Here is a 21,993-nt window from a genome sequence, read left to right as displayed (position 1 = left end):
CTTTTTTTTTTACAACGACTTTGGGGGTTCCTTAAATGTACAAACATCCCATCTAACTGCAAATAGGATTTTCACCACCTTCTTGTCACATTACACATGTTTCAAGACCTGACCATTGCGGTATGTAGGATTGATTCCTTTTAATTCTCTACTGTTCTTTAGGGTGGGAGAACAAGGTGGCACACTGTTGTCCTGAAGAGTCACAACCTGGGAAACCCTGTGGTGACAATACTTCTATTGTCCTGTAAGGTTACTATGAGTCAGAATTTGCTGGACAGCAATGAGTTCTTTGAATGAATGGGTTGCAGTTGTCCTTGATCTGATTATGAACGTTTGGCTCGGGTTTCCTCAATTTCAGTACTATTGACATTGGGATGCAGATCAGTATTTGTTTGAGGCACTGTTCTGTCCTTTGTATGGAGTGTGGCAGCCACGCTGGCCTCTATCCACTAGATGCAAGGAAAATCAATTTGACAATCAAAACCTGTTTTTAGTTGGCATTGCCAACTGTCTCCTAGAGAGCAAGCTCCTGCCTCCCCCATTGAGACCCACTATTTTAGATTGCTTCCTTTCTTTCTCTGTGACCAGTAACATTGCTTTGCCTTCTCCATCATGCTTCTGGCACACCCATAGACGTGTTTCCTTAAGATAAATATCTAAAAGCAGACTTGCAGTTTGCAGGGTGTGTGATAGGTGACATGTGGATGATACTGTTTGCTGAAAGTGTACAGGAATCAATGTTTTTATTGATGGAGAGAAAAGATTACAGTTTTCTGTGTGGATTACATCTAAACACAAAGAAAACAAAAATTCTCACCAGTGGGCCAGTAAACAACATTATTGTGGTAGTTAAATAATCTGGTATCAATTTGAGGATTAAGAGTGGAGGGGTGGAGTCTAGGCTGTCAATCAGGTCATAGCCAATGAGGCTTCTGTGTGGGCATGGCCTTCTCCGGAGGAGTCTGGGAAATCTGTTGCTTCCCCTTGGATGTCAGAGACACTCTTGCTTGTATTGATGAAGAATATTGAAAGTACTATGTACTTCCAGAAACATAAACAAATTTATACCCAAAAAATGTGCCTAAAAAATGAAGGGTGAACTGAAGTTCTCTGTTTCCTCTTGCCTTTTCCCATGACGGTCCATTGCCTCATCCTAATGGATAAGCATGACCTGGAAAAACTGACAAAATTAAATGTTTTATGGTTTATTTAAGAATAATACAGGAAACAGTAATGGCATTTTTTGGTGAAGAAAAACAATTTTGGAAAGTTTATTGCAATCTAAAGAAAATGTGGATTTTGTATATTAAAAAACCTCACAACGTGAGGATGGTGAGACTTACTCTTATGTACTTTAGACATGTTATCAGGAGGGACCAATCCCTGGGGAAGAACATCCTTCTTAGTAAATTCGAGGATCAGTGAAAAAGAGATAGTCCATAAGGAGATGGATAGCACAGTGGCTCCCACCATGGCCCCCAATGGAAATGAGAGCACGGATGATGCAGAACTGGGTGGCGTGTTCATATTGGTCAGTCTAAGTTGGAAGTGTTAGGGAGCAGAACAGGACCCAGGGCTCACATGCCAAGGCCTTCCCCCACCCTACAGGATGGCGGAAGCCGATAAAGGCTAAAGGCCACGCTCCAATTCAGGCCTTGAGCTGGGGGTGGGGGTTGGGGGGTACACCTAGGTGGGTGGTACACCTGGATTGGCCAAATCTACACCAGGTGGACTTCATTTAGCCAATGAGGTCAACCAGTACGTCGACCACAGCTTCCAGCAGAAGGCCCTAAGAAGCTGGCACCTCGAAACCACTGTCCTCTTTTTGCCAGCTGCTGCTCGGCCTTCTGCTCCGCCATGCCGAGGTCTCTCTCTCTTGGGCCTCAGGCTGCCACCTGTGGGTGTGCAGTGCAGTGAGGGTGCCCATGTTCAGTTAACGGTAAAGCCTGAAACTTCTATCCTTTATAAAAGCCCACTTGGATTACAAACCAGGCTTTGGCATGAATTCTTTCTCTTGCAAATCCAAGGACCGCGAGGTATTTCCAACCTGAGAAATCTAACAGAAGCAACTCAAAGGCACCCACCAATACCATGGAAGGGTGCATGGATTGTGAAATTTCTCTCAAAAATTGTGTTCCCCTCTCATGATTTTTTAAAATACTACTTATGTTCTTACTTGATATCCCATGCAAGGAAATACATTTTAAATACAACATCTCCATTACTATACACATGTTCAATAAATTGTAGGACTTTAAAAAATCATTTTATTAGGGGCTCATACTACTCTTATTACAATCCGTACATACATCAATTGTGTAATGCACATCTGTACATTCATTGCCCTCATCATTCTCAAAACATTTGCTCTTCACTTAAGCCTCTGGCATCAGTCCTCATTTTCCCCCTCCCTCTCCACTCCTCCCTCCTTCATGAGCCCTTGATAATTTATAAATTATTATTTTGAGGATTGTAAAGAACTCACAGATTTAGTTGAAACAACAAGGTAGGGACACAAGAAAAGTTAAATAACAATAACATGTGATATGGTACACCTAATCTGGTGTCAGTTTAATGATTAAGAGTGTAGGGGTGGAGTCTAGGCTGTCAATCTGGAGATGGCCAATCAGACTTCTGTGGGCATGGCCTTCTCCTGAGAATTCTGGGAAATCAGCCACTTCCTCCTTGGAGGCGGAAGACACCTCTCTCTCTCTGCTACTCCCTGGAAGACATTTGCAGAAGACAAACCACATGGACGCCACCAGACCTCGGAAGCCAGAGAAGTCACAGAGAGACCCCTGCCAGCGCTGAGATGTTTCCAGTGACACTGGATCCAAAGACTTTGTACCCACTGGCCTGTGATCTTCTGCATTTGGTGTCATTGCATGTGTTTCATGATTCTTAAGAGAACTTTATAGATTGATATTGGAAATATGGGCTAGTATTGGACTTATTGACTTGATCTGGACTGGGCTGGGATGTTTTCCCAATGTTCAGTTGCTCTTGTATCTAAATCTATTTCTTATACACATTTGTGTGTCCATGGATTTGTTTCTCTACTCAGACTAACACATGAAAATAAACAACTCCAGGTAATAATTTAAGTGGTCTCACAGTACAGGTAGATTAATTGCTTATATTGAAACTATTTGTCATAGGAATCTGCAAGAGGGACATATCTTTTATTTCTAGGAAGGTATAGGAGGTAGAATTTGAGATGACTCTTTCTACGTGAGTAAGTTTGGACAGGCTGAGAGGAGTGGAAATGTAGAGTGGTAAAAATATATTAGGTATGTTATAGGGATGATGTGTTGGAGAAGAAAGATCTCAGTAAAAGGGAGGGGGATGGGCAAGGGAAAGTAGGTTATAGATTAGAATATTTGGTGCAGAAGCCCTAGGTTAGTTCAGGCCTTACCAGTGCTATCTCAGTCAAAGCAGAGGGTAGTGTATTTCATCAAAAGAGGATAGGAGAGACGGAATTAAGGGTTTCATGAACAGGGAGTGGAATATCTAGAATAAGAATTGCTGAAGGGCCCTCAGTTGTAGGAGTCAGACAAGTGCTGAAGAAAGCCATTGCCTCGTACATACACAGACAAGACACATGTAATCATTTTCTGTTCAAAGAGACATTCTAGAGGAAGTGGATGGGGTTGTGGGGAGGGGGAGTTGAGGATGGTCTGTGTGGGAGGCAAGCTGAATCATGTTTACTAAAGCAGATGTCCTTTCTTTTGTCCTTCCACACACTCGTTAGAAAAATACAGGGAAAGGGGTAACACTTTAAAAGTCAAGAAGGGAGGAGACAGTATTTCATGAAATAGAAAATGAGAAAGGCTGTGACGAGTCACTGACCGGGTATCTCATCCCTTGAAGGGGCGGGGCTGTAGGGTTGGCAGATAGTGGGCATCTTTATCTAGTCACTAGATAGCATATTGATAACACATCTGTGGGGTGTTGGAGCCACAACATGCCCTTCAGGAATGAAAGATAGGAGCTAGGTGTCTGTATCCAATCTTAAGGGCTAGGCTGACAATTTTCTTTTAATTGTACTTTGTAAGAAGGCACAACCACCATTACCTGATTAGCAAAGTATAGTTTGTGAACAGAGTAGGGTCCATTTGAGGTTGGATGTGTTCACACTGTAATTTTGTTAGAATCCTATACTCCAGCATGCATTACAGACGTGGCAGCAGTGTGCTATTTCTTTCTCTTCGTGTTCTAAATGTAGTTTGTTGTTCTCACTGATTGTTTTCCTGAGGGTCACACAAAGTATTGCACTTTGCTCTGACTGTTTCAGACATCTGAGTGAGCTCAATATCTATTTAAATGCCATTTGCACTATTTCTATTTTCTCCTGTGTCTAATAGTGTGCTCTGAGCCAGAAGAGAAATTTTATTCTGTTTCTTTCTTTTTTTTCTCAAGATTATGCTTCTCACTCTGGACAATTAAATCTATAAAACTCCCTGTGTTCATAAACATGGATTGCTCTCACATTATCTCTGCTTTAAGATGATAGGCATTGGGTAGCCACACTCTAATGAGTTGCTCCAATCCTTCCTTGTTTATTGATACAAGGAGATAATATGTTGTACTTGTAGCGGATTAGCCATGTCTGCTTTTTTTTTTGAAATTCAGTTTATAATTCAACACGATCCTTGATGTAATGGATTTATCTGCACAAAGATCAAAATGTGAAAAATCATTTGTCTTAACAAATGGTATTTAGAGTTTGTGTTTTATTGGCAGAATGTTTTAATGGTGTAATAGAAGTTACATTGAGCTATGCATCAAATAATGGGAAGTTAAATTTTGGCTCTGCTTTCCACTAACTTTGATCATTTTATCTTCCTAAACGTTGTCTTCTTACCTGTATAATAATTTTAATTTTATAGTGGATGGATTGACTTGACACTGTGGCTGCAACAATGGGCTCAAACATAAGAACAATTATGAGGATGGGGTAAGACCAGGGATTGTTTCCTTTTGTTGTACATTAGGTCACTACGAATCTGAACTGATTTGATGGCACCAAAGAACAAATCTCTTCCCCGATCTTGCAGATGATGAAATCACAGAGAAGTATAACATGACCAAGAATTTTCTACTTCCAAACCAAAGACTTGATTTGGGCTTGATTCCCTCCCAAGAAATTCCAGAGGCTCAAAAGACCGGTTAGTGTCCTCTTCTCCACACCAGCCATTGATTCCCAAGGTCACACTCTGCATTGTGTCGTCACCAGTAACCGCACTGTCTCAGAAACCCCGATTTAAAATATCTTGTTTCCTCCGAGGGGTGGGGGGCATAGTTCCAGTTTGTAGCCTCAAACTAGCTGGACTGTTAAGTGAGAGTCAGCAGTTCAAAGCTACCAGCTGCTCTGCACTAGGAAGACAGGCTTTCTCACAATGAAAAATATGAGTCTTAGAAACCCCATGGGGACAGTTAGTGCCATGAGGTTACTATGGATTGGAATGGACTGGATGGCAGTGAGGTTGGAGGGTTTGGGAGAGTTGCTCTCGTGTCCTCTTGGCAACATTAAACCAAAGCCGTAATAAGCCCTACAGCACAAGGGCCCTTTCTTTCTTTTTTTCAGCATCCTTTTCACTCTCCATCCACACCTCGCCCATTCTCATCACTTTTCTTCCTACCTAAATTGATTTCATGGTCTCTCATTTTAATCCTTTCCTTAGAGAGCCCCCTGAAGCCTGTGCCTTGCCGGCTCCTCATCGTGCTTGTTTGACTAAAGCTCAGACCTGGCTTAAGAGAATAATCACCTTTCTGTGCCTTCACAGTAGCTGCCCAGCATTTCTCAAGAGAAACCCCCACGAAACCAGGCGTACTGGTTTCACATCCAATCATGCCTGCCAATCTCAAGTGGCACTCAACCACCAACTGTGGTTCCCTGGTGAGTTCAATTTCGCACTCTTCAAAACAATTAATTCATACCATCACCTCGCTGATGATCATCCCACTGCTGCCAGGTCCCTAAAGGATGGTTTTCCCTTTCCCACCCTGGAGAGGTACACCCGCTGGCATTTGCTGTCATCTGTCCTGTTTGTTTTTCCCTAGGGAATGCGCCCCTCACTTCCATCTAAGATCTTTCTCTTTACTCTAGGCCAGGGTTCATTTCTCTCATATCTGCTAAAACATTCATTTCTCTCAACGGTTCTTCACCTTCCCTGAATCATTACTCCAATTGGCAGGATTCTAGTGTCTCCCAACAAAAAAGCAAATAGGAATTCCCTTGATTCTGCTTCTGTTCCCAGTTTCTCTGTTCATCTTCATAGCCAAACTCAAACTAATTTGTTATCCCTGCCATTTTCTCTTCATTATCTCATTTATATTTCATATACTCCAACTGGATATTAATGTGTATATCTCATTAAAACCCCTTGTTAAGGTCTGAGGTAGTTGCATGCTTTTTTGGTCAACTTGATAACTAAGTATAGGGGTGGAGTCTATCCTGTCAATCAGGTCACAGTCTGATGATGCCTCCTTCTGAGTGTGGCCTCATGAGGATCCTGGGAACTTCCTCTCTCTTGATTCTGCCATCAGAAGAAGCGGGCCACTCTCTCCCTGCTGGAGATGTATGTGTCCACTGACCTTGGATCCACAGACCAGTCCACTCATGGAACTCTTATCATCGCATGTGCTGCCTGAGGCTAAAGAGGAATGTATGGACTAGTATTGGACATATGGGCTAATGTCAGACTTATGGACTTGATCTGGATTGGGCTGGGATGTTTTTCTTAATATACAATTACTCTTAGATTTATTGTTCTTTCTTACACATATATGAGTGTCACTGGATTTGTTTCTCTAGTCAACGTGGTCTAACACAAGGTCAATAGTGAATTCTAAAGGTTACAGACTCAAAAACAAACCTCTATCCTTAATTTGTCTGAATAATTTTTCAGCATTCAATATACTCAATTACTGTCATTCCAAGTAACTCTTGTTTCTTATATTCTATAGTCTTTCTCTCTCAGTCCCCCCCCCCCATCTCTTTCTCTCTCTCTCAGCACCCCCTCTCCCATCGCTCTGGTTACTCCTTCTGAGTTTCCTTAAGTGGCTGCTCTTTAATCTTCCTCAACTCTCCAAATGTTCAAGTGACACGAGGTTTAGTCCAAGAAGCTCTTTCCTTTGTCATCTCTGCTTCCTAGACAGCCTCATCCAGTTCCGTGGTTTCAAATACAATCTGTAGCTAAGTGATTTGCACATATATGTTATTGTTATTAACCAATGAATTTCCATTACTCATGGTGATCCGATGCCCAACAGAATCCATTAAAGAATCTCTGAAAGGTATCTGTAGTCCCTCTGGTTTTCCTTGACTGACTTTCCAAAGTGTATTGCCAGGTCTTCTTCCTAATCTGCCTTATCCTAGAAGCACGACAGAAACCTGTCCAGCGTCATCGACACACTCAGGCCTCCAATGACGTCAGCGGAGGTGTATTGGTGGTTTGAAATCTGGGTCACCGAAAATGAAAGGGAAGAATATTGCACAGAACCACTATTGCTCTCCAGGACTGTAGATCCACACACTCATTTCCTGAACTCTGGAATTCACATACACACCTGTCTATCTGCCATTAGGTACCTACTAGGCATTTGGGAAAAGATACCACATAGCACATTGGATTAAGCATTGGTCTGCTAACTAGAAGATTCTGAGGAAGAAAGTTAAGGAAATGTGCTTCTGTAAAGATTAACAGCTTGGAACACTTTTGCTCATAGGTTCAACACTTCTCTTTTTTATCTTTTTTTTAATTAGTGAGAGAGTGAGTGAGTGAGTGAGTGAGTGAGTAAGTGAGAGAGTTAGTGAGTGAGTGAGTGAGAGTGAGATAGTGAGAGAGGGAGTGCATGACAGAGAGGGTGATGAGAGAGTGAGTGAGTGAGTGAGTGAGAGAGAGTGAGAGAGGGAAGGAGAGAGTGAATGAGAAAGTGAGTGAGAGTGAGTGAGTGATTGAGTGAGTGAGAGAGTGAGTGAGAGAGTGAGTGAGTGAGTAAGTGAGTGAGTGAATGAGAGAGTTAGTGAGTGAGTGAGTGAATGAGTGAAAGAGTGAGTGAGTGAGAGAGGGAGTCAGTTCAACACTTCTCATTGCCTGTTAGGTTCACTGTGAGTCCAAATTGACTTGATGGCAGTGTTTTGGAGTTTGGGGTTTAGGCATCTGAGACTTGACATGTCCCAAGAGAGCTCAAAATTCTTTCCGTAAGAGTCACTCCTTCCCTGTGGTTTCCAACACAGTGATAGCACAAACTACTCAGTTTCTCAAACCTAACATTTCAGAATAATGTTTGGTTCCTTTCTCTGATTTCCCCATCTAAATTGTTTCCAAGTTCTGTTGTTTCTACTTCCGATATATTTATTTGATCAGTTTAGTTCACTTGGTCATTACTTCTATAAGCATGTTTTAAGTTATCAATATTTCCCTCTTTTGGACCTCCGTTGCCTTCCTCTTCTGTCCCTTCAGAAGCTACATTTAATAGCTGTTGGAAAGATAGTTCAAAAGAGGACATTAGATTAAGTCATTCTTAACCCTAAGTCTGCTGATGGGTTCCCATCGCTTTAAAATGTGAACTCTATCATCTGTCAACTTGTTGAGTCCCACTTCTTCTCCCTGGTCCCGTTACAATGGACATCTACAGCCCCACCACCCCTATGACAAAATTGAGTCACAACAAACTACTCTTCGGACTATCCAGTGTTTTACCACTTATTTATTTTTTGTACCTCTTAGCCTTAGTAATATATTGCAGTATATAACTTCCTTTTTTCATTCTCAGATGTTTGTATTTTATAGCTCTTGTTAAATTCTATGATTTACCAGAGTGAAAAAGATAATAATAAAAAAATAATAATGATGAAAACTCAAGTTGAGGTATCCAATTTATCATGGAGTCATCTGGATTGAATCCCGTCTTAAATTGCATACTACTTCTACTATATTTATACAGGGCTTTTGCATATACTATTTTCTCTTCTATTAGCCCAGGTGCTGCTCCATGTTGGGCTACTAACTGAAAGGTTAGCAGTTTGAAACCATTATCCACTCTTAGGGAGAAAGATGGGGCTTTCTGCTCCCATGAATTTTACAGCCTTAGAAACCCAGTGGGGTAGTTCTACTCCATCCTGTAGGGTCATGATGAGTCAGTGATTTGGGTTTGGTTTGCTCCTCTATTCCTAAATGCTCCTTTTCTAGTTGTTAGCTTGACTGGCTCATTCTGTCTTCTAATCAGCTCAGTGTTATGTCCCTGGACAAGTTCTAAATGATCAGTCTTATGTCCCTGGACAGGTTCTAAATGATCAGTCTTATGTCCCTGGACAGGTTCTAAATGATCAGTCTTAAGTTTCTTAACCATTTGTTCCTCTTTTCCCCAATTAATTTCTATAATTAAAAACTTCACTTCTTCGTCCTTTTCACGACCTGAAATTGACCTTGTATATTTGTTTAGTAGGTGCTTTCCTCAACCAGACACTTGCCATCTTGACATTAGGCATGTTGTCTCCATTATACACAGATTTTCTCCTGTGCATGGCACCGTTTTACAGTAGCTCATAAAATCTCAATTAGAATACTAACTGAAAGAATGCATAAAGGTAAAAGACACGGAATTCATTGTCAACTGTGCTATGCTAATATAACATATTCTTCTCTTCACAGGCGGCTGGATTGCTTTAGCAGACCAGTGACACAGAGGGATTGTATTGGGCACCAAAAGGTAAAAGGATTAGTCACATTGACTCTATTCAGCCTGCACTTATCTTCCTTTCCCACCTGAAGATGTATGGCTTGTTTGTCAGAATCAAAACCAGAACTAAGTGGGTAGGATGCAAGGAAATGTTGACTCAGGTAAATAATAACTTTCTGCTAAGAAAGATATTCAAGGAAATAGCATTGCATAAAATGACTAGATTTTCATATCTTCCTTGTTCCAGCTTTTATAAAATGGGCTTATTCTAGATGATGGCCTGAGCAGAATAGCCAACAATCTAATTCTCTGACACCACAGGAAATAGTCTTAAAAGACTGACCTCATAGGGCAAGGAATGGGAATCACAGAGCATTGCTCACCATGATTCATTTGTAGTTTCCTTTGTTTAAGCTTGAAATTTTTCTTTAACAATAAGTTAAAGTTTATTAACATATAATGCAGACTCAGAAAATTTACCCACATCTCAAAGTTAGTATCTTGAAGATATGCTACCTTGAAAGCCATACACCTCACTTTTATTGCATTCAAAGGATTAAAGGAATTACCCTATTTCTCTTTTTTAAAAAATTAATAATTTTATTGGCAGCTCTTACAGATAGCATAATATTCCATAGTTCAATCATATCAAGTATTAGTGTATAATTTCTATCACAATCAGTTTCAAAACATTTTCTTTCTTCTTGAACTTCTTGATATCTGTTCCCTTTTATCCCCTCCCTCCCTAACCCTACCCCCCAGGAGCTCTTCATATTATTTTTTCCCTATAAAATAATTACTTTTGCCATATCTTATGTGATCCAATTTACATACAATTCTGTTGTTCAATCCCATCGAGTAGGGTTCTACAGTTACCAATGCTATCAGTTGCTTATTCCCTGGACCCCACCCCCTCTCAACATTCCCCACCCCACTCCTGTGTCTCTTCCTGTACCCCCAGGGAACCAGTACTCCTGTTACTGTTTCTGAAGGGTTATCTAGCTTGGCTTTTATATATTGAATGATCTTAAATATACAACTGGACATATGAAAATCTAGCATGATGCATAAGGTAAAACAAATAAAAGCCATAGTAGTAAGGGGAGGAAATCGTAAAGAACTAGAAGATAGTTATGTGGTTCTTCAGTGCTATACCGTACCCTGGATTTATCATCCCTTCCATGTGACCCGTCTTAGAGGTTATCTCATATCATAATGCCAAACGCCTGAAACTCTAAACTTTAACTGTTGTCTAGCCTTTTTCAGTAGTAAAAAAAAAAAAAAAAGCCCTAAACATCCTTTCCTTCAAAGGTCAATACTTGCGTTAAATTTCAAATGGTAGTTCTCTCTAAGGAAATGCCTTATTTTTAAACACTTTCACTTAGAGATGGTAGTTGTTTAGTTCCTATATACTTTCTTTGTTTCTCTTTTTTCCTTAAATTTTTATCTTTCATATAGAAACAATCAAACAAAAAATTCAAATTCATTGCCATCGAGTCAATTCCAACTCAGGGACCCTATAGAATAGAGCAGAGCTGCTCCCCAGGCATTCAGAGGCTGTAAATCTTCTATAGGAGAAGCAAGACTCGTCTTTCTTCTGAGGAGGAACTAGTGAGATTGAGCTGCTGACTTTGAGAATAGCAGCCCAACATGGAACCAACCATGACACCAATTACAAAAGATACCAAGCGCACTCCCCTGGAGCTGGTTCTGATCCATAGGAACCCTATAGGACAGGTCATAGAAGCCCCTTCTGAGACTGTAAATCTTTATAGGAGTAGGAAGCCTTAACTATCTCCCAAAGAGTAAGTGGATTCAAACTACCGACCTTCAGGTTAACCCTGGAACACTGCCCAGGTAGAACACTACATCGTTAGTGCTCTTCAGAACTTTTCGAGCAAAAACTACCAGTTACCGATACACCCAAAAAAAGACAAAAGAAAAAGAAAACTGACCACCCAAGTCAACTTTATTTGAAATGTTGGTACCTCTGTCACTCTCCTTTTATCTATCTCCATCACTAGCCACAGATAAGTATATTAAAATATAAATCCAGTATAGTTTATTCTATTGAACTTTTATTGCTTATTTTAGCTGATAACCTGAGCAGAGTACCAAATAGTATATTGCTCTGACACATCAGGAGTGATCTTATAGTTTTGTCATCCCAAAAGCAGTTTTACACACACACACACAACATATGTATATATAATGTATCATCAAGGAAGCAAATAAAAACGTGCTGCTACTACGGTTCTAGTTCATATATATTTTCATACACACATGGGTTTATTTCAAACAGAATGGGTTTAAAATGTCCCTGCTATTAGTGGATGGCTGCATATAAGTTCTCTTAGTAATATGCTTGTTTCAGTCTCTTTAAGGTGTTTTCTAAAAAGGCTTAATAAAAACAAGACCATCCCAGGGGATCTGCTGGGTCAGGGGGTCATGGCTTGGCACAGCATCAGACCCATTCGGAAAGCATTCATAAGGGTCAGCAGACAGACCTAGAATTATTCATAGGCTATTTCTTCTTTGTTTATGTCTATCTATATATGATAAGCAAGATAAACAATCCCGAGGAGAAAACAATGGGACCAATGATTCGGGGAGAGCAGGAGAGAGGAGGATGGGGGAAATGGAGTGGGGAGCCAACAAACCGAGGGGCAAGGGATCTAATGTTGATGGTGAAGAGGGCATAGAATGCCTGCTGTGGTTAAATCAAGTGCAATACAGTCCAGAGAGCTGAATGAAGGTCAAACATGAGAGTGGGACAGGAGGAACATAAAAGGAAATAAAGGAAAGAACTAGGAGACAAAAGACACTTATAGAAGTATAAACATAGGCATGTACATATGTAAATATATTAATATATAAGGATAGGGTATAGGTCTTTATACACATATTTGCAGGTTAAGTATTCAGGTAGCAGATGGACATTGGGCCTCTACCCAAGTCCTCCCTCAATGCAATAACACTTCCCCCTAATAACCTGGCATTCTGTGATGTTCATATTTCTGACATTATTGCTAAGGACAAAATGGTTGCATAAGCTAATGTGGTGAAGAAAGCTGCTAGTGTCCAGCTATTACAAGATAAAGCATCTGCAGTCTGAAAGGCTCAAAGTGAAACAAGTAGCCAGCTAGAAGGGAAGCTACAAAGCCCACACGGAGGCAGCACACCAACCCATGTGATCATGAGGTGTCAAAGGGATCAGGTTATCAGGCATCAGAAGACCTAAACTAAGCAACCACTTTGATGTGAACAAGGGGGTGTGGAGTGAAAACCCAAAGCCCATCTGTAGACAATTGGACATCCCCTCACAGAAGGGTCACAAGGAAAGGATGATCCAGCCAGGGTATAATATACCACTGACGAAACACACAACATTCCTCCGTTCTTCAATGCTTCCTTCCCCCACTATCATGACCCCAGTTCTATCTTACAGATCTGGCTAAACCAGAGCACGTACACTGGTACAGTTAAGAGCTCAACACACAGAATCCAGGACAGATAAACCCCTCAGGACCAGTAATGAGAGTAGCCGTACTAAGGGCAGAGGGAAGGTGGGGAGAAATGGGAAAAAAAGAGGGAACCGATCACAATGATTAATGTATAACACGCCCCCAGGGGGCCAAACAACGGAAACATGGGTGAAGGGAGACAGTGGACAGTGTAAAATATGAAAATAAAAATAATTTATAAATGATCAAGGGTTCATGAGAGTGGACAGGTGGGGGAGAGAGGGAGAAAAAAAGAGGAGCTGTAACCAAGGACTCAAATAGAAAGATGATGGCAACATAAGTACAAATGTGCTGGATACCACTGATGTATTGAGTGTTATAAGAGCCTCCAATAAATGATGTATTTTTTTAAGGACAGGGAAATCAGCTTAGAAGGCTTTGGTGACTGTTGTTAATGATTCCAAAGTGAAAATCTTCATAGAGAATTTTGAAGGCACAAGACAATCACTATTAAACTATTGAAAATTAGTTTTTTAAAACCGCAAAGATTTCATTGGTAAGAAACAGGCCAGGAAAGTGGCACGGAGGAAGTTGCAGTCCATCATGACAATGCACCTGCTCATGTTATTTTAGGCTCTTATACCCCAAGTTCATTGGGAACCCATACCCCATCCACCCGACAGTCCTGATCAGCTCCTTCCAGGCTTCCTTTTGTCCCCTAAACCCAAGGATCAATGAAAATGAACATGATTTAACCGACCATCCCCCTCGCCGCTCTGACTGCCACAACTGCTTGTCTGACGTGGTATGAACTGAAGAACTAAAGAGGTGGAAACACCACTTTCAGGATGTAGTTCCAGAGGGAGGCGATATCCAGGTGCAATACCTTCACATTGTGATATTTTTATTCCCTGCAGTTGTCTTAGATGTGTAGCCATATTTTTGACTTACCCTAATATAAATTCTTTAATAAAGCATTTTTCATTAAAATGGGATTAGACTCCACTTTTTAAAATATTTTTTTTTACTTTAACATTTTATCATGGACATATTTTGGAAACTAAATTGCTTTCCTGAATTTATAACTTTAAGGAATGCTATAGTATTTGTTCCATCTCATGATCCCAAATTTGCACCTCGGACGTGAACAATCGCGTGTAGCTTCCTCGGTAAACCCAGCCTTCGCTGAGCATTGTCTTGATGAGAAAACTTTGAATGCTTTCCAAAATATCACTGTTGTCTCTCTCCCTCACCCTCTAGCACTCACTTCTTATTCTTGTTTTAGACGAGCAGACATATAATATTTGAGACTTAAAGATCATGTTTGAGGCGTACCTCTGGCTTTGACAATGGCAGAGGGTGGAGCTCAGCAGTTATAAGTGAGAAGTCGTAGGTGCCACCAGCTGCCTAGAAGAGAAATCTACAAAAGTCCTACCGGCTTAGAAATGTTGAGAAACTTACAATGTGTAGCCTCTGCAATGAATGTTATTGCTTAGCCCCACATTAATTAACATAGTTGGGCCCAAACCAAATATATCACAAGAAAAACAAAATAAAACACATTATCATTTCATTTGACCAGGTTGATTAAAAGAAAATACAAAAAGGTAGCTGTGATCACATAGAAGTTAGTCACTAAATTCTTAAATCGATCCCAAGCAAAAGACAAAGTATTTCCAGGATACTGGTATTTTTCTCAGTCTACAGGAAACGTCAAGAGGCAATTTAATTGGTTACAGCTTTCAGAAGGTCCACAATATGTAAACAGGAACGAAACTGCTCTGCGGTGAAAGGAGTGTGAGGACATTGACCATGGCTTGTCTCATAACTCTGCAGGGCCTCCGGCACACCCCTCTCACTGCCACCGCAGATGGGTGAGTTGCTGACACTGCGGCTGTGGCCGTGGTGCTCTCTGAGCTGTCGGTCATGCTTCCCTTCCCCTGCTGCTGGCGTTAGCATCTCCGGGACGTAAGGGGAGCCTAAGGAGTGCCAGCCAGGATGGAGAAACGGTCCATCTGCTCCGTGCTGGGCTTTAATTTCATTGCCAGCCATCCCTGTAAAGCAGATGCCGAACCCGGGGTGCACAACGGCCATTTACTCAGAGGCTGTGGGAGAAGGATTTTATTCAGTCTGTTTATAGTCCATAACACAGAACGAGGGCCAAACATGCCTGACAGGCTGCCCCTGAAGCTGCAGGGTCTATGCAGGCCCAGCCAGATAGAACCGGCCGGGACTCCAGCCAGTTTCTAACCTAATGATGTTGGCATGGAGTGGCATGCATGACCTTGGGGAAATCACATCACCTTCACGCATGGTGACAGCCAAGTGTCATCTGTAAATTGGAGATTATAGAGCGGACGCTGCCCACGTTCCCTGACTTGGGGGTAGGGGGTGGGGGACTCAGGCCATTGCGTCAAATCGCAGTTTTTTCTGGGCACAGCATAAACGCTGCCTCCTTTCTGGTCATCAGTAAGTCACCGATGAGTCACTCGGAGTGATGTAATTTTTCTTTTTCTGCACTCTTCTGGCGCTACATTGACATTCTCCTTTGCCACATAATGACGACATGATCAAACATTCGGGGCATGCCCACTGTGTTCCAGGTAACACTCTTAAGCAGGTTTGTGGTGGGAGAGTTTTGTGATCATGGCACCAAGGCATAAAAAGCAAAATTAAGGTCTTCAGGAGTAACCTTAAAAATAATGCTCTATTCTAACTAATTAGCCCCAATAACTTCTGAACCCCCTCATGATGGTGACCGTACATTCAAAATGCCCCTCAACTACTTCAATGCACTTTTCCGAGTGCCCTGTAGAAAATAGTGCTAGCGTCACGAACACTTCCTAGTAGTAGGCTTTGTTTCAAATATTTTAGATGGGTTCGCTCCTCTAGTCATCACAACTATACCATTATCAACCTTATTTTACACGAGAAAATGACACAGAGGTGTTCGGTAACCTGCTCAAGGTCACGCGGTCACTGTACAGCAGTCCTGAGTCTCTATCCCAGGAACAAATCCAAAATAGCTCAACGCTGGAGCACACGCTTCTCATCATTAGCGCTACTGCTTCTGAGCAACGAGGTTAGAAGCAGTTGCTAATTGAATAAATAATGAATGTTATGAAATATGGGAAAGACTTCATAAGCCTAAGATATTACTCCTTTCTCTGATATAAAAATAGCTATTACTAGATGATTCCAATGGAAAAATCTCAACATTTTACTTTTGCTGTTGGAGATCAGCTACAGGTAAGGAGTAAGCATCTAACCAGGTGAACAACTTTTCATGAGACATTAACTTCCGCCATGGGGAGACCTAGAACACTTGTAAGCAGTTGCAGCCTTGGAAACCAGCAGAGCAGTTCTACCCTGTCCTATAGGGTTGCTAGGAGACGACAGATTGAGTAAGCATGAGGCGAGTCCAATCTGAACACGCAACTTTCCTGACTTTAAATCACACACAATCCTCTTGTTCTGTTCAAACAACTGCCTGTTGATCTATGCACAAGTTCCACACGAGGACAACTGAATTTTCTCGGGAGTTCTCATTTTTTGAACTGTTATCCATCATTTGCCATGATCCACAGTTCAATGCTTTTGCATAGTTAGTAAACACCTTTGGGGTATTTGCTGCTTTCAGTCAAGGTCTTTTATTATCAGGAGAGAAGTCCCTCATTCATGTCTTCTGAATCCAGCTTCGATTTAGGGCAGTACCATGTTGATGGCCTGGTTCAACTGTTTTTTTAGTTGTCAAGCAAAATTCTCCTTAAATGTGGCATTGGTTGGTAAGTTCTTCATTCTATTACTTTTCTTTGGAATGGACAAACATGGATTTACTCTAGAAGGTTAGTGAGATTTCTCCTAGTAGGTCAGCTAGGTAGTTGTCTTCCAAATTTCAAATATTACAACTCTTCATTGAAATGTTTCATTTGCTATTTTTCTAGTTCTTGGAGCCTTGTTTCTTTGTTTGATTTTACCACTGCCTTTAGTGTAGCTTTAATATATTCCTTCAGTAACATGGTTTCTTCATCATATGCTGCCATGTGAAATGGGTGGATGTTGGCCATTTCCCCCCCCCCCCTTGGTATATCAACCCCGTAATGCAACTCAAGAGCTTGATTTTTTGTTTGTTTGTTTGTTTCTGTCTGTTTGAGAAATGACAAGTGTGATCTTCCCTTCTGTTTTCTAAGTCCAGGTCTTTTCACATTTAGTATAACACTTTATCTTCTTGAGGGACTGTGTTAGTCTGGGTACTTTAGAGAAACAAATCCACAGAAACTCATGCATAAGAGAGAGTTTTAAATAAAGGAAAATTGCACATCAAGAAAACATCCCAACCCAGTGCTGCCCAAGCTCACAAGTCCAACATTAGCCCATATGTCCGACACCCATCCACAAAGTCCTCCTCCATCTCACAAAACACATGCAATGACACCGACTGCAGGAGGAAAGCCGAGTCAGTGAATGTGTAAGCATCTCAGTGCTGGCAGGGGTCTCCACATGGGTGCTTCAGCACCCATGGCTGCATCAGGGTAGGTCCATGCAGCTTCTCCTCAGGAATGTCTTGCAGGAAGTGAGCCTTGCCAGCTGAAGCAGGGAACTGGTTAAGGCAGTTGCACCCTGGTCCGACCATCAGAAAGTGAGAGACCCAAGAACTCGAAAGGTGAGGGTCACCGAACCATTTATCCCTCTGCCCCTCAATTAACCCCACATTTGTTTATCGGCCAGGTTGGCACAATAAACTAACTACCTCAGCAGCCCTTTGTGATCTTCTGTTAAGCTTTTAAAAAAATCATTCTTCTATTCACTTTAGCTACTATACATTCAAAAGCATGTGTTAGGGTCTTTTCCTGTGTTTGAAATGACTTTTTCCATGTATGAACTCCTTGATGTCATACCACAACTCATTTGATTTTGGGCCATTAGTGTCCCATGAGTTAAACAAAAGTGTTTTGATGGTCTCAAAATTCAGGTGGGATATACTCAAGGTTATACTATGGCCTGTGTGGATTTCTTTTACTTTTTTTCCAGTTTCAACTGCATATGTACAATTGATGGTCTGTTCCACAGTCATCCTCTAGTCTTGTTCTCACTATGATATTGAGTTTATCCATTGTCTCTTTACATAGATGTAGTCAATTTGATTATTTTGTTTTCCATATGCCAATGTATTGTTATTTATGATTTTAAATGGGTATTTATATTAAGTTGTTGGTCTTGGAAAATTCTATTACATGATTTCTGGTGTCATTTCTATGATCAAAGTCTTATTTATAGCTACTGGACCTTCTGTGTTTCTATCTTTCACATTACAATAATCGGTAGTTATTAATGTATCTAGATTGCATCTTTGATCAATTTCAGACAGCAGCAGTTGATAAAGATAATCAATATCTTCATCTGCAGTTTATAGGTTGGTGGATAGATTGGAATCATATCCACATTAACTGATCTTCCTTATAGATTATGGCTATTGGCCTATCATCGACAGTGTTGTACTTCAGTATACAAATGCACTTTTTGATGATCATTGCAACACGATTCCCTTTTAACATATTATTCTGGATATAAATAGATCATATGAATGTCCAATATAAATTACCAATAGCAGTCATTTCAATTTACTAAATTTGAGATATTGATTTTTGTGTGTTCTGTTTTATTTTTGACTATTTACATTTTTCTCCTATTCATACTTCATACCTTCTATGCCCCGATTATTATTGGATGCATAGAGCAGTTTTTTCTCTTTCTTATCACCACCAAGATGAACCATGTACTTGGGTCTCAACACACTCTTCCAACATCATCTCCCAGCGTCAACCAAAATCCAATCCCACTGCCATTCAGTCAATTCCTACTCATACTGACTCTAGGATAGATTAGAACTGCTCCATGGAGGTTCTGAGACTACAACTCTGTATGAAAGCAAATGGCCTCCTCTTTCTTCTGAGCAATCAGTGGGTTTGAACTGCTGTAACCATCACAGATATTAACTCATTATGCTATCTCACTGCCATGGAATCGATGCTGACTCATAATACCCCCATGGATTTCTGAAGCTCTACCTGTTTAAAGGAGTGGAAAGCCTCGTGTTTCTGTCACGGAGCAGTTGGTGGTTTTGAACTGCCGCACCCAACACGAAACCACTGCACTCCTCCCACCATGCTCCCTAGTTAATCCCATATCTTGTAGGCTCACTTTGTTACTTACCATTCTTAGAATAGGTTAATTGTCCCCATTCTCCATGACATAGTCTCTACATTCTTGTCAATTTTTCTTTCCTAATCTCATTTTTCAAATATTTGATTTTCTTCAAGGTACTGAGCAAATGTCATCTTCTTTAATGAATAACTTAAGCTAGCATTCATTGTTGCTCTTAACAACTCTATGTTTGTAACTCTTTGTGGCGCAGGTGCTGCTTTTATTACGTTTGCCTGATATAGTGGAAGCTCCTTGACAGTTTTGTAAGTTTTAATTTGATCCTTCTTGCAGCTTCAAAACTCCTAGTGTAAATTGCCCTATATATTCAGCATTTTGAATGGGTAGAATTCATCTCCCCATATAGACCACTGCAGTGCCCATTTACAGCAATATTTCCCAAGGTGAGTGATACCTGGGGGGTGCTAGAATCATCCAGGAAGGCTACCAAAGCAGATGTCTACACTTTATCCTGGATTATGGGCTATAGTACAAATGTTTTTAATTACAAGGAGAGCACTAAATAATTTTTTTCATGAAAAGGGGACAGTAGTTCAAATAAGTTTGGGAACCTATGATCTACAGTATAGATATTGCTCTGTCACCAATGACATTTTACTCAGGATGGCTCTTGAATGTTCTTTTTGCCAGATAATTCCACACTACTCTTCTCTTTGTCATTCCTAGGATAGGTGACCATAGTACTGTCCATTTCAAAAATAGCCAATACCATTTGAGATATTATTTAGCTAGTGAGCAATCATTATCTGATTTATAGCAACTGAGGACACCACGAAGATACAAATGGGCAGAGGAGCAGAGCAATGTCTCTTGGAGACTATTTTGGAATCAAAGGACACATGTCTAATAATGGGCACAGCAGTCCTTGCATTTGTTTGCCATCAAGTTGATTCTGATTCAGGAGAACTGTCCCATAAGGTTTCCTAAACTATAGACTTTACAGGAGCAGTTGGTCAATTTTTTTCCTCCTCTGCAGAGCAGATGGTGGGTTTGAACTGCTCACCTTTCAGTTAGCAGCAATTGCTTAATTGGGTTAAGCAGTGAGCGGCTAAGTACAAAATCAGTAGTTTAAATCCAACAGCTGCTTTGCAAGGGAAAAAAAGGAGGGGAGGGGAGACAATCTAACCCCATGAAGATTTAGCTTCAGAAACTCAAAGGGACAATTCTACCCTGACCTGCAGGTTGACTATGAGCTGGAATCGACTTGATAGCAGTAGGTTAAGAGAAGTAATTTCTACAGTGCCCTGGATGTATGGTAGAAAACAAAAGTAGCAACTGATTGGTTGGCTTTATATATAGTGAAGATTCTTGGCACAAGATTTCGATGGCTGAGCCCTGGCATGAGCCAGTTTATCTCAGGAACTCTGTCCTAGATATGGGTCCTTTAATCCTAAAATACTCTCCAAAAGACTGCCCCTCTGGTTCTCTTGCCAATTGTATCTTTGTTGTGTCTCCAGGAGCTATCGATCCGATAATCATTCATAAGCCAAAACAAAACCGAATCCACTACCATTGGATTGATTCTGACTCACAATGATCCATGGCTGTAATTTTTTTCTTCCTCAGCGTAGCTGGTGGGATAGCAGCCAAAAGCTTGACCATTGCTCCATAATCTTTTAAAGAGTTTCAGCCTCAGCAATTCAACAGGATCAAATTTTGGTCCTATATGGCCACTGTGAGTTGGCATCAACTTGATGGCAGTGAGTTTGTTTTGTTTATTTTTTGGTATAAACTCTTTTAATATTGAAAAGATTTATTGTTGTTGTATTGTTCTCTCAGCTAGTTCTCTTTATTCCCTTGTCTGGGAACATCTAAGAAACCTTTGCTCTTACAATGTGTCATGTCTAAAGTTTAGTAGGCACAGAATGAGAATCTGCTGACTCATGAGTGATGAATCAGGAAATGACTTCTAAGTTCCTGGAGGCAAATTATTTACTTAAATGATATTTCCAAATCAGTCATGTAAAACTAGCATAGAATTCTACTTGGCATACCTGGGATTGTTTTTCTGTCCTGGGCTAGATAGATCCACTTTCCCCTCACATATTGAGTGAGTCCACTGAGAGGAAGGTGTTATGGGGGATGCAGGCAGAGTTTAAAAGAACATGAGCATTACACGAAGCAGTAAATTAATTTGTCTGTTAGAGTTGATGAGGAAGTAACATTGGGGAATTATATAAATCTTTATAGGACTGCTAGGGTGAAAATCTCTTTTTTGCATTACCTAATGAGGCTCTGCCCTGTGCAAGACTCATAAACTCCCAGGGTCTGAAGAGCAATGTGGAATTAGGGTTCTTGTTGGATAGCCTAACTCTAAGGGCAGTGTGTGTGTGTCTGTCTTAGATTCTTCTAGACAGTGTGTTCTGAGTGACAAGGAACATCTCTCTAGTGACCTCTCCAATCCTAATTAAAATAGAGGAGTTTCCAAAGAACCAAATCAAATATGTTGTCAACTAGTCAGTTCTGATTTACGCAACCAATCCCATTTGTTACAGACTAGAATGTATTTCACAGAGTTTTATTTTTAGGAGCGAGCCCTGTTGGTGTAGTGGTTACACATTGGGCAGCTGATCTTAAGGTCATCAGTTTGAAACCACCAGCCTGTTCTGAAGGAGAAAGA

This window comes from Tenrec ecaudatus, chromosome 8, assembly GCF_050624435.1.
Source record: "Tenrec ecaudatus isolate mTenEca1 chromosome 8, mTenEca1.hap1, whole genome shotgun sequence".
NCBI classification, from domain to species: Eukaryota; Metazoa; Chordata; class Mammalia; order Afrosoricida; family Tenrecidae; genus Tenrec; species Tenrec ecaudatus.
Note: the sequence above shows the minus strand (reverse complement) of the source record.